The sequence below is a fragment of the Poromitra crassiceps genome (assembly GCF_964638095.1).
Source record: "Poromitra crassiceps genome assembly, chromosome: 26".
NCBI classification, from domain to species: Eukaryota; Metazoa; Chordata; class Actinopteri; order Beryciformes; family Melamphaidae; genus Poromitra; species Poromitra crassiceps.
The window spans coordinates 2,125,015-2,138,480 of record NC_139640.1 but is presented as its reverse complement, the minus strand read 5'-3'; the positions used below and the strand labels follow the sequence as shown (position 1 = coordinate 2,138,480).

The 13,466-nt window shown below is 43.6% G+C and overlaps 1 protein-coding gene across 1 annotated transcript in view; it reads right to left on the bottom strand.

Annotated features, from left to right (window-relative positions):
* LOC310798883 (coxsackievirus and adenovirus receptor homolog) overlaps nucleotides 1-13,466 on the bottom strand; it is a gene marked incomplete at both ends in the record, with an annotated part of 95,308 nt that overhangs the window by 61,607 nt on the left and 20,235 nt on the right. The window lies entirely within an intron of this gene.

Sequence of the window (13,466 nt, the reverse complement as noted above, 5' to 3'; positions counted from 1 at the left end):
TGTGTGTGTGTGTGGAAAGACAGTGTGGCCCAGAGAGAGGGAGCCCCTGTAGTGTAAGCCAGTGACAGACATTCATAGCGTTTGACTCTTAAAGAGATCCGACCCTTTTTAGTAGAGCGGATAAGCACAATAATAGCTTTTGCACACCAAGTCCGTATAAAAAAGAATATGACCTCATTTGTGTCAATCATCATTGACACACCGAGTCTGACAATTACGTCCGTCATTTCAGTTTTCGGACGAGGTTCGATTTTCTGCGTTTTTCGCATCAGTCAATAGATTTTTGCGAGCTGGGACCCGTCTGTGTTTTCAGATGACGGATTAAAAAACACGCATACGAAAACAATGGGACTGTGTGTGCAAAGAGCTTAATCGTGCACTTTTTGAGAAAAACGTGAAATTTCACACATAGTTAGGGAATACCATAAGATGTATTTTAAGATTGGGAGGGAAGTCAGATTTGACCAGAATTACAAGATAACCGCCATTCTCCTGCGTCTAATGTAGAAGAGGGGTGATCTCTGCACAAAGCGTGTACGTCAGGTGCGTAGGAGCATCAGGTCAGTTGAGAATAGGAAATCCCGCACACTGACTTCACTTAAAGCAGCTACGAGCAAGATTTTCGATTGTTATTAAACAGTATAATTACAATATTGATGCATCACATCTTACCTATAATAGTAGCTGAGACCAAAGCCGTGTGAATCGGAGATTGCTCCCTTAGATGATTATTAAGTCTGTGTCTGTCTAAACTCGTGTCAACAGGGGGCTCTCTCTCTCTCTCTCCTTACTGCCGGACCGGATAAACCCGGAAGTGAAACGCAGCTGCCTGCATTCCCCCGTTCGCGCTGCCTAACATCTCTCGTTATATTCTAACAGGTTTTTTGGAAGTTATTTTGTGGTTATGGCCGAAGTGGCTGCTGCAAACCGTTTCATTTCACTTCCTGATCTGCCCCGGCCGCAGACAGACTAACACTGGCCGATTCACTCGGGGTTCAAGCGAGACTACTCTGCGTTGGTCTCGTCTACTATTAGAGGTAAGATGTGATGCATTGATATTAAATTTAGACTGTTTAATAACAATCGAAAATCTTGCTCGTAGCTGCTTTAAGACTTTTATTTAAATAGAGCAATGTTTCGGTCACACGACCTTCATCTGGCAAAAGTTAGTGCATCTAATGTACAAATGTGCTTATAACAATTGCGCACTTCTTCAAAATAGCACGACATTTCTCACATAGTGAGTGAATACTATAAGGTTTATTGTCAGATGTGGAGGGAAGTTAGATTTGGCCTCAAATCCAAGATGGCTGCCATTCCTCCCTTGTCTAATGTTCAAGTGTGCTCATAGCATGATACAAGTTTCACAAACCTGAAAGTATTCCTTGGTGAGAGTGTAGGGTCCCCCTTGGTACTCTAGAACAGATTTGAAAGGTATAAGTGTAATGGTCTTGGAACTAGACCTGGTTTTATGCGGTCTAGATGGGGAAAAACAATGAAATCTTCCATTTTTCCATTTTCACAGATATGATAAAAGTTTCACAAATCTCAAAGTGTTTCTTGGTGACAGTCTAGGGTCCCCTTGGTAATCTAGCCCAGCTGTCAAATGTCTAAATGTAATGGTCTTTGAACTGGACCTGGTTTTATGCGGTCTAGATGCGGAAAAAAAAACCCAATGAAATCTCAGTGAAAATGGCGGCCATCTTGGAATTGAGGTCACATCTGACTTCCCCTCCACATCTGAAAATAAGCCGTATGGTATTCACTCACTATCTGATTTGTGAAACTTTTATCCCATTTGTGAAAACTAAAATAATGGATGATTTCACTGAGATTGTTTTTTCGCATCTAGACCGCATAAAACCAGGTCCAGTTATCTAGACCGCATAAAACCAGGTCCAGTTATCTAGACCGCATAAAACCAGGTCCAGTTATCTAGGCCGCATAAAACCAGGTCCAGTTATCTAGACCGCATAAAACCAGGTCCAGTTATCTAGACCGCATAAAACCAGGTCCAGTTATCTAGACCGCATAAAACCAGGTCCAGGTCTGCATAAAACCAGGTCCAGTTATCTAGACCGCATAAAACCAGGTCCAGTTATCTAGACCGCATAAAACCAGGTCCAGTTCAAAGACCATTACACTCCTTGATGGCATACTTCAGCAATGCTGGATCACGTGTCCTGGAGCTGGCAACGTACAGCTGTCCATGGCTGAAGACGGGGGTCTGAAGCCAGACTCCCACTTATTTTTTGTGACATCACTGATCACTGATGGTGTCACAGTGGGATTTATGACATCAGAATCAGAATCAAAAAGACTTTAATGATCCCCGGGGGGAAATTGGGACAAGTTGCAGTTGCTCGCACTCAGGCATGAAATATCCACATAACACAACATAGCATAACACAGTATCACACAGTATCTCCCTAAACGTAAAAAACAGTCAATAAAATAAAATAAAATAAAATAAAAATAGAATAAAATAAAATAAAATAGGTGCTTACTGGAATTAAATTAAATCAAATTGCACATTACGTGTGACGTAACTAAGGCACAGCTATCCTATCGGCTGACTCGGTCTCAGAGAGACTGAGTGTCTCCGAGGTGCTCTTCTTAGTGAGGCGTTAAAGAGTCCAATGGCCACAGGCAGGAATGATTTCCTGTGCCTCTCTGTGGTGCATCTGGGTGGGATCAGCCTCTCACTGAACGTGCTCCTGTGTTTGACCAGCACTCATGACCAGCAGAGTCATTGTTCATGATGGAGCGTCACTGATGATGTCACAGTGGGATGTGTGACATCATCAGTGATGGGACATGGGAGAGACAGAGAAAGAAACAAAGCATATATACTGATGATGATGATGATGATGATGATGATTTTAGTGGTACTACTCCCCATGAATGCCCAGCACCGACTGCATTACTGCAATCTCTGGGTGACCCAGAAAAACTAATGATGAGGAACCTAAGGTTTGCCTAAACAGGAGAAAACTGCTGCGGTTGTTGGGAGCAGTGAGCTATTTAGGTCTGTCTCGTCGGGTGGAAACGTGTTAAATCCATTTTTATAAGCTGCTCTATCCATAAGGATCTATGAGGGAGGGTTTTGCCGCCTGCTCAGTCAGTCTCCATATCTTTCTCTTGTTAAATATCCTTGTAAGCTGATGCTTAAAGTTCTTACTCATAATATTGCAGCTTCAAGACTCTTCAGAATCCTCCCTCAACGACTACAGAAATATTAATGTTGGACGTATCATTTTACAACAGTATTCATTTTCACTGAAACAGGGCGGGATCAGGAATCCCTTATTTGGAACAAAAAATGATGTCATACATGATGTCATGATGTCATATATAGGATGAATCAGCATGTTTGCAAACAAACGGATTGGCTATACTTCCATGTGCAACTGACATTCGTTTGAAACCGCAGTTCATGGTGAAACCATACCCTCTTTGTACTCCAACTGCTCCTTCATATACTTTAAGCAGCTAGACACTCCCTTCGAACTTGAAACGAGTCACCACTTTTAGGACTCTATCACCTTAATTCAGCTTTGATTGACCTTTTGGACTCCTTGAGAAATCGCAGTTTAGGTTTCATGCGTTTTACAACCTTTATAAGGGGACGCTATGGAACCACTTTAGCAGGCTGTACTTTTGACTAAATTCACATTTAAACTGTGACAGTTCACACAACTTTAACACTCATACATACTGTATATTATACATCAGACACTTATACATCAGCTATTTCTGCTCTCACTCGAAATGTCAAAATTTAATGTATATTTTTTGAGATACTAACGTTTGTTTGGAACAGCTTTTCAGCTTCGTTTCAGACTAGTTTCTGCTGCAGTGGCACCCAGAAGTACTTTTTTGTCGTTGTGATGGCACACCGATTCGTCCTATCATAGAGACAGTCCACACGTCTGGGAACGCCCACAAAATGTTAAACGGCTGGCGCGCGAGTGGGGTAAAACCGCCCATATATCTCACGGGCTGACTCACCAAAAGACGGTGCTGTGGCTCTAAACTACAGGTTTGGGGGTTCTAGAGCAGAACACAAGACGTCTGCTCAGATGTGCGTTTACTGCGCTGGTTAAATCCCCGATCGTGTCTGACTGGGCTGGGCTATCAGCTAAATTCTAACTTTGCTGAATGGATAGAACGGGGTTTTTTACCCCACCCTGACCACGCCCCCAGCCAGGCTGAGCCAGCTAAACCAGCGTCTATGACAAGACGTGGCCTCAACCTATTGTGCTCTGCTGCGATTTAAGCCTCTGCCTCTTTTGACTGAGATGACCTTCAGTTCAACACTGCAGTTTAGCAGCATACACACCCTCAAAACTACAGTGACCAGCAGACACTGCAGTTTAGCATACACACCCTCAAAACTACAGTGACCAGCATGCACTGCAGTTTAGCATACACACCCTCAAAACTACAGTGACCAGCAGACACTGCAGTTTAGCATACACACCCTCAAAACTACAGTGACCAGCAGACACTGCAGTTTAGCATACACACCCTCAAAACTACAGTGACCAGCATGCACTGCAGTTTAGCAGCATACACACCCTCAAAACTACAGTGACCATCAGACACTGAGGCAAAACTACAGGAAATAATAGAGAGAACAAGAACCCTTTCTAAGCCTATGCAGAAAAGACTATCACATATACTGTATTTGAAGCATTCACATATTAGCAGTGAAGAGACCACCAGGGCGTAGTACGTCGGGTGTCCTCTGGACGTGTAAATATTGCCCATCGCGCCGTGTATTTTAATCAGGCGGCTGTAAGATTGATGCTCGGACGCCGTCATGGTAACGCTGGAGCATCCATCAAAAAGGCCACGGCATTTTGCTCCTGTCAGCACTGGGAGTGTCCCACATAAGCATTATAGCTTGACACACACACACACGTCACGCGCACACACACACACACACACACACACACACACACACACACACACACATACACACACACACACACACACAGTTAGGCGTGAACTGACACACCGAGGCAAGGACACACGCACGCACCCGCGCACGTACACACACACACACACACACACACACACACACACACACGCGCGCACACGCACACACACACTCGTTTGATAGACATGCCCATAGATCAGAGCCACCCCATCAGGCCACATTGGCAGACTATCCTTGGGGGGAGCTTTTAGGATATGGAAATTGATCAGAAGCTATATAATATCCAGTCACTCCTATATATGGTAAATTATAAGGCCAATTCATCTCATCTAAATCATTCATAAATATAACCAGTCACTCCTATACGGCAAAATGAGGCCAATTCATCTAAATCATTCATAAATACACAACAATGTGCCTTACTATATTGGAAATTCAATTAGAGCCATTTCCATGGAGAAGGCAGTAGGCTAAATATCGCTATTTGAAATTCCGTCATAATTCATTATGGTTGAGTTTGACTCATTTTGGGCAATTGCAAGTGCTCACGGGCTATTCAATCAAATCTGATATAGCACGGTTTCTCAGCTTTAAATGCTATTCCCAAACAGAGGGCATGCAATATTGACTCAGTACAACGGGGGTCATTTTTTATTTTGCAGTTTGGTTTTGCTGAGGATATAAATCAAACAATGAGATGGTTTATTATAGCAGTAATAGTGTTTCATTACTGTGAAATATGAGAAAGCTATACTTCTAACTACCTCCTTGGCTTCCATAGCTTTCCATCGCAAACCATAAAGTAGGGATGGGCATCGAATTTAGAATTTTCGAATAATCGTTGTTATTATCAAGGTCGACTTTTATTATTGAAAGTCGAAATTCGTTTATTGAATTTTTTTTTTTTTTTTTGCATTGTCTCCCCTGATTCTAAGTATAGTCGAATCGCTTGGTTTGAGCAAGTAAAACAATTTTTATAAGCAACCTCTCCCTCTTCATGGGATTTCATCCGCCATTCATTTTTCCATAAACCTTGCTTAAAATGCTTATAAAAATTGTTTTACTTGCTCAAACCAAGCGATTCGACTATACTTAGAATCAGGGGAGACAATGCAACATTTCACTTACAAAAAAAAAATATATACATTTTTAATTTTTTTTACATTTTTATTTTTATTTTCGAATTTCGATTAAAAGTCGACTTTGGCCAGCGAATTTCGAATAGTGTTTTTGCTAGAAATGCCCATCCCTACCATAAAGCATGTAGGGCTCAAACAGCCTGGTTAAAACACTCGTCCCCACTGGTCCCACCAAGCAGATGGATGTTGCATGGCTGGAACTGCCCAGGGTGTAAAGTAATCATCAGTTGCGTAAGCCACTAATGCTCCTAACTATCCGCAGGGTGATGCGTGTTAATAATGCATGTGAGAGGGAAGGAAGTGGTTCAAGTTACTTGACTTACTTGACTAGCGTGAACCGCATGCCCTTCCAAAGCCTTGTTCTCTTGCCCATTCCCACAATTGCCAATTAGTATACAATTGTTAGCATGCAGGCTGTTAGCACACAATTGTTATGGGCTGCTAGCAATTGGGCTGTTAGCATGATACAACTGCAATTAGCATAGAATTTCTTAGTGTGCAGCCTGATTTCCCCCCCCCCCTTTAAATATCTCCTTTGGGAACACATACCAGCTCATTGTATTCTTATAATTTTATTTATTTTTATTTATATATCTTTTATTTTTTGCACTATGTTGTAACGGAGCCTACAGCACAAGAATTTCACACGTGATACTTGTACTACGGAGTGACAATAAAAATCTTGAATCTTAAATCTTGAATCTATAAGCCCAGGAACTGAAACCCCTAAAAACATTATTTCTGCCCCATATCCATCACTGTATACCGGCCTGCTTCACAGTGGCAAAACTAATACATCTCTGCAGTGCTTATGGGACAAAATGGGTATTTATCACACACCTCACAGAGAACAATTCAATGCCAAGTATGATGCAGTGTGAGCTCTAGAAAAAGATTGGCTGGCTGGCAGAGAAGCCAGCTTTTACACATCCAGTTATGACTAATACTTTAAAAGCCACATCAAGATGCAGTCCCGCATGCAGCCACAGCTACAAAACCACATTATCGGAATCATAAATAATAACGCAAAATGGCCATATCGGCCAATAATTTATCGGTCCGATAATTTCCGTGCATCCCTACATTACCGTTAATGATTCTTGACAATTGTTATTAATAATGTTTGACCATCATAGCAGAACACAGATACAGTATACTTTTGATTCTGTTTTGAAACAATATCACATTGGTCACATTTTTTAACAGAAAAATAAATATTGCATATTTCCAACGATAAAAATGTGATTTAAAAAAAAGTTGAAAGATAAAATTCCTAAACTCTGTTTTTGGTGTTTCAAAAGAGAACATCCATAAACACTGTGTCTGTAAAGGTGACAAGTCTGACAATTGAAACATAACGTACCATATCAATTAGGGCTGCTCGATTATGGCAAAAATCATAATCACGATTATTTTGATTGATATTGAGATCACGATTATTTAACACGATTACTCATTGACATTGAGAAGATCATGAATTTATTGAACATTTACACTGCCTTTTTATTTAACATTGGATGTCTTTGGATTTTAGATATAATTGAAAATAAATAAGTGAAAATAAATAATAAAAGTGCAAAGATTTAGAAATAAAATAAAAACTAAAATAAATATACAGTATAGGCCTACTATGTTGCAGTGAACTGCCACAACTAACTGCAACTATTAATCTACATTCAATATGTTGGTAAACATGAACTAGTAGTCCTTAAACCTCAAAACTAACCAAATGAGAACACTAGTAACGTTCGTTTACATTACATTAAATTACTCATTTGGCAGATGGTTTTATCCAAAGTGACTTACGTTTAGGTTCATAATAGGCTATCGTTAATGTTTATCTGTGAGCTCGTTAGCTGTTGAATATGCGGTCGCATTGTAAAGAGTGTCCTGAATGATGACTGTATGCGGTGGCAGTAACTAGATGGGGCTTTGTATTTTTGTTCGTTTAGCGTTTATTGCTTGGTCATAGACCACTTTGTGAGTGGATTTCAAGTGATAGGTTGTCTTGCGGGGTGCTGCCACGACCGCGGCGCGCATATCTTGCAATGTTTGTTCCAAGTCTGTGGCTGTGATTGACAGGTGGGTCAAAACTCGCATCGCAATTCCGTGCTGTATATTCGCATCGCTCTTGATGTGTGGACTCGGCGAAACCATAGTGTTTCCACCCCACATACGTTGTTTTACCTCTCTTCTCGACCAGCGGCTCTCTTTCTGTGACTTATCTCATCTTATTCTTGTGCTACTACGGAAATACGGTAAGCGGGGAGGAGAAGTGCAGTGGCTCTCTGTTCACCAACTCGAGCGGTGTGTGTGTGTGTTTTGGGCTTTGGAGGAGGGGCCGAGCACACCGCTGCAAAGGAAAGGGTGCGCTCGATTTACAACACAAGACAGAACGAGAGTGACAAGAGCCGCAAAATCGTTGTATGTCGATTATCTTGTTTTCATAATCGTGGACAGCCCAAATCGTAATCATGATTAAAATTCGATTAATCGCCCAGCCCTAATATCAATGCCTGACATCGTCCCCCCCCTCCCCTCCCGCCAAGCACAACTCCTCAAGACCCGCCCATTTAGGTCACATGGAGATCGCTAGTATGAACCCACAGAACCGCAAATGCACACAAGCAAGAGGGGGTGGTGCATGGTTTGAACGGGCACTGCACTAGTGATAATAATGCCATGAGACTGCATGATATTTGAAGACTGTCAGCCTCCTCGGCCCAGTGAGATGAATAAGATAAAGACAGGAGGCATGAAAGGCAGACAAAGCAAAATAGTTGATTACAGTGAGTAGAGAGGATGGGAGAGACACAGAGAGCGAGGCAGTCCACTAATGTAATCAGTGCCCGCTCGCCCCCCCCCCCCCCCACACACACACACATTGCTTTGTGTATTTTGTCCACTAAAGCAGAAGAGCATCACTGTGTAGTCCAGGAGGAGAGCAGGCAAAGCCTCAAGCCACCGAAGAGCAACACATAGAACTCTGCTTGCATCTCTTACAGAATGTTCAGACTAGGAGGCCAAATCTGATTTGTGAACTTAAGTGACCTATTAATGACTTTATCCAGATTGGTTTTATGAGTCTGGATGCTCCAAGTCTGATTTGTGTCACTTGTCCCAAACCACATATCGAGGTAGTTTCCGATCTGCTTTCGACTGATGTGACTTGAGTGCGGACGGCGCGCAGATCCACCAAATCTGATTTGAACGTCACTCGCAACTCGTCATCAAATGCTTCTGCGCAGGAAAACCACGTCGCCAACGTACGTATTTACTGACGCCCACGTCGTTACCATAGCAACCCATGCAGATAGGCTGTTTAGGTCTGGACACACAGATCCGACTTGAGAATCAGATTTGTGGCAGTGCGGACACACTCCCAAATCAGATTTGGGAAACCAATCAAGATAATGATGATTAATGACTTTATCAGCAAATCAGATTTGCCTGTAATGTGAACATGGCCTTTGTGTCAGCACAACACATCTGTTTATACATTCAAAAGAATATAGCTTCATCATCATCATCATCAGCGGTATTATACAACCATAGGTTATCAGTAGAGTTTTCAATGGGGCTCGGTGAGAATTCTATCAAAGCAGACATTGATTTTGGATCCCTACAGTCAGCTATTATAGCACTGCTCTGCTTCCTATTTGGCTGGAACAATAGCCATCATTCAGAAGGCGCTGAGCTCAAGGTTACTTACTTAGTCACTCTAATTTGTTCCAACGGCCATATCATCACTATAATGAGCAGTTGCCAAAGCACCACTAATGAACAGTAACCAGTATATTTAGCATTGCAGAAATGAAATACTGTTTTTCAACGGATGATTAAGGCCAAAGAGCTTCACTAAGTATCTATCTTTGTGGTCACATTTTAACAGTAGATCTCAATCTCTACTGACTCTTTTTTTGGACCATTATTCAGCCAGCTGGGGGATTGGGGGGTTGGCTTGTAAGACTGGGAGTTTGGATGGAACAGCAACAACTGCAGCAGGATGCCATGTGCAGTGGCAGAGACCAGGACATAGACAACAGCAGGATGCCATGTGCAGTGGCAGAGACCAGGACATATAGACAACAGCAGGATGCCATGTACAGTGGCAGAGACCAGGACATATAGACAACAGCAGGATGCCATGTGCAGTGGCAGAGACCAGGACATAGACAACAGCAGGATGCCATCTACAGTGGCAGAGACCAGGACATAGACAACAGCAGGATGCCATGTGCAGTGGCAGAGACCAGGACATATAGACAACAGCAGGATGCCATGTGCAGTGGCAGAGACCAGGACATAGACAACAGCAGGATGCCATGTGCAGTGGCAGAGACCAGGACATAGACAACAGCAGGATGCCATGTGCAGTGGCAGAGACCAGGACATAGACAACAGCAGGATGCCATGTGCAGTGGCAGAGACCAGGACATAGACAACAGCAGGATGCCATGTGCAGTGGCAGAGACCAGGACATATATAGACAACAGCAGGATGCCATGTGCAGTGGCAGAGACCAGGACATAGACAACAGCAGGATGCCATGTGCAGTGGCAGAGACCAGGACATATATAGACAACAGCAGGATGCCATGTACAGTGGCAGAGACCAGGACATAGACAACAGCAGGATGCCATGTGCAGTGGCAGAGACCAGGACATAGACAACAGCAGGATGCCATGTACAGTGGCAGAGACCAGGACATATAGACAACAGCAGGATGCCATGTGCAGTGGCAGAGACCAGGACATATAGACAACAGCAGGATGCCATGTGCAGTGGCAGAGACCAGGACATATAGACAACAGCAGGATGCCATGTACAGTGGCAGAGACCAGGACATATAGACAACAGCAGGATGCCATGTGCAGTGGCAGAGACCAGGACATATAGACAACAGCAGGATGCCATGTGCAGTGGCAGAGACCAGGACATAGACAACAGCAGGATGCCATGTGCAGTGGCAGAGACCAGGACATAGACAACAGCAGGATGCCATGTGCAGTGGCAGAGACCAGGACATATAGACAACAGCAGGATGCCATGTGCAGTGGCAGAGACCAGGACATATAGACAACAGCAGGATGCCATGTGCAGTGGCAGAGACCAGGACATATAGACAACAGCAGGATGCCATGTGCAGTGGCAGAGACCAGGACATAGACAACAGCAGGATGCCATGTGCAGTGGCAGAGACCAGGACATAGACAACAGCAGGATGCCATCTACAGTGGCAGAGACCAGGACATAGACAACAGCAGGATGCCATGTGCAGTGGCAGAGACCAGGACATAGACAACAGCAGGATGCCATCTACAGTGGCAGAGACCAGGACACATAGACAACAGCAGGATGCCATGTGCAGTGGCAGAGACCAGGACATAGACAACAGCAGGATGCCATGTGCAGTGGCAGAGACCAGGACATATATAGACAACAGCAGGATGCCATGTACAGTGGCAGAGACCAGGACATAGACAACAGCAGGATGCCATGTGCAGTGGCAGAGACCAGGACATATATAGACAACAGCAGGATGCCATGTGCAGTGACCAGGACATGTGCATTCTTTCATATATACATATTTGAAATAGATACTTTACACCACACTTGTTGTATATACATGTAGCACAAGTCCCCCAGAAATGTGGAACCCCGCAGCAGTACGAGTTGTGCCAAACAAATGTTAATATCTCAAAAACTATACATCACATCGCTTATATTTTGACATTCTGAGTGAGAGCAGAAGTAGCTCAAGAGTTTGATGTATATTATATCCATGTTGTGTTTTTAAAATGTACACCACACAGCCGGGGCTAGAGTGAGCCCTCAAGGCTGGCTCCATAGGGTCCCATTGTTTGTTTACCAAAATGCTGCTCGGCTGATCCCTCGTGTAGCAGTTACTACAATTTTTTTGCAAATGTTTAAATGTGCCCGTGCCTTGTTTGTTTGAGAGCTACACAAACCTGTGTCAAATTCCTTGTATGTGTTGGCCAATGAAGCTGATTCTGATTCTGATAACGGGCAGATTTCTTCTCACCTTCAAAATCAACTATTTAGCTGTGAACCTGGCTGGGTCTTTCAAGCTCCTGGTTAACTCCTCCAACAGCCTCAAAACGGGAGAAGAACATCTCCTGTCTAATGGCTCAATCCCACCACACTTAACAGCCCTGCACAGCTCGTCCCCACTCGGCTCCACTCGTCTCTACTCGATGGATGTTTTGCTTCGACCGGCGCTCGATCGGCCCCCACCCACCCCCGCCCACAGCTGGTCGTCTAAAAATAGCGACCGCATATCTGTCTTTCGGCTATAACATAACGTTACAATTAAATCCATCCACAGAACTTTTAAACTGTTTATGAAATACTGGTGCCTCTAAATGACCTACAGTGTACATGGGCAAATGTGACAATCGGCCAAGAGAATGATATCACAGGCATGCTGCGCTGTGCGGGGACGGGAGAGGCGCAACAGAGTGAAGCCTCTACCCCGCAGCCTCTCACCAGGCAAGACCGGGGCTTCCAAAAACCCGCTGCGGCCTAGCGGAGCGCTGCAGCCTCCACTCAGCTACAGAGCTCCCTGAGCGAGCAGCGGACTTTTTTCTCAGACAATTGAACACCCGCCACGATTTTATTTCACCGGAGGTGAAGGCAGCAACACAAAATACTGATGGAAATATACATAACAGAAGATAAGGTAAGACCACTAAACTGGTATGCAGCCGCCAGCATTGCATTGACAGTCAGTAGACAGAGTAAACACGATTCTCTCTGACCAATCAGTAGCCATCAGAGTTTTACGTCACCATTTGGGACCTACTCGCCAGCCCGAAGTACCCCGACGAGGCAGGGACCAAAAGTAGCACGACTCGGCCTTAAATCAAACCGAGCTGGGCCGGTTTTTGATGGTGGGATGAGACCAAAAGTCGAGTCGAGCGGAGCGGGACCGCGCTACTAGCTGCTGTGGAATTGGGCCATAATAGGGCTGGGTCGCTTTGAAAATTTTAAAACCGGTTCGAACCGGTATACCGATTTTTTTTGTAATTATTTTTATTTTTATTTTTTTTAAGCAGGGCTCCCGAGTGTGGCCCATAACTGTCTGTAGTGCAACTTCAGTCCACCTGATAGCGATAATACACCTCTAAGCTGGTATTGTCAACCAGCAATGATACTGAATAAAAAGAAGCAGGACACCTGTGTAACAAACACACCCTGTATTTATTTCTCATAACTATTCAGCTTAACTTTTCTTCAAACATCAACATAATAAACAAAATAAGACTTTTGCATACTAGTGCAACTTGAGAAGAGGCTAATACGAACAATAGTGCAATCAGAATGGACTGGCAAAAAAAAAAGAAAAAAAAAAAAAAAAG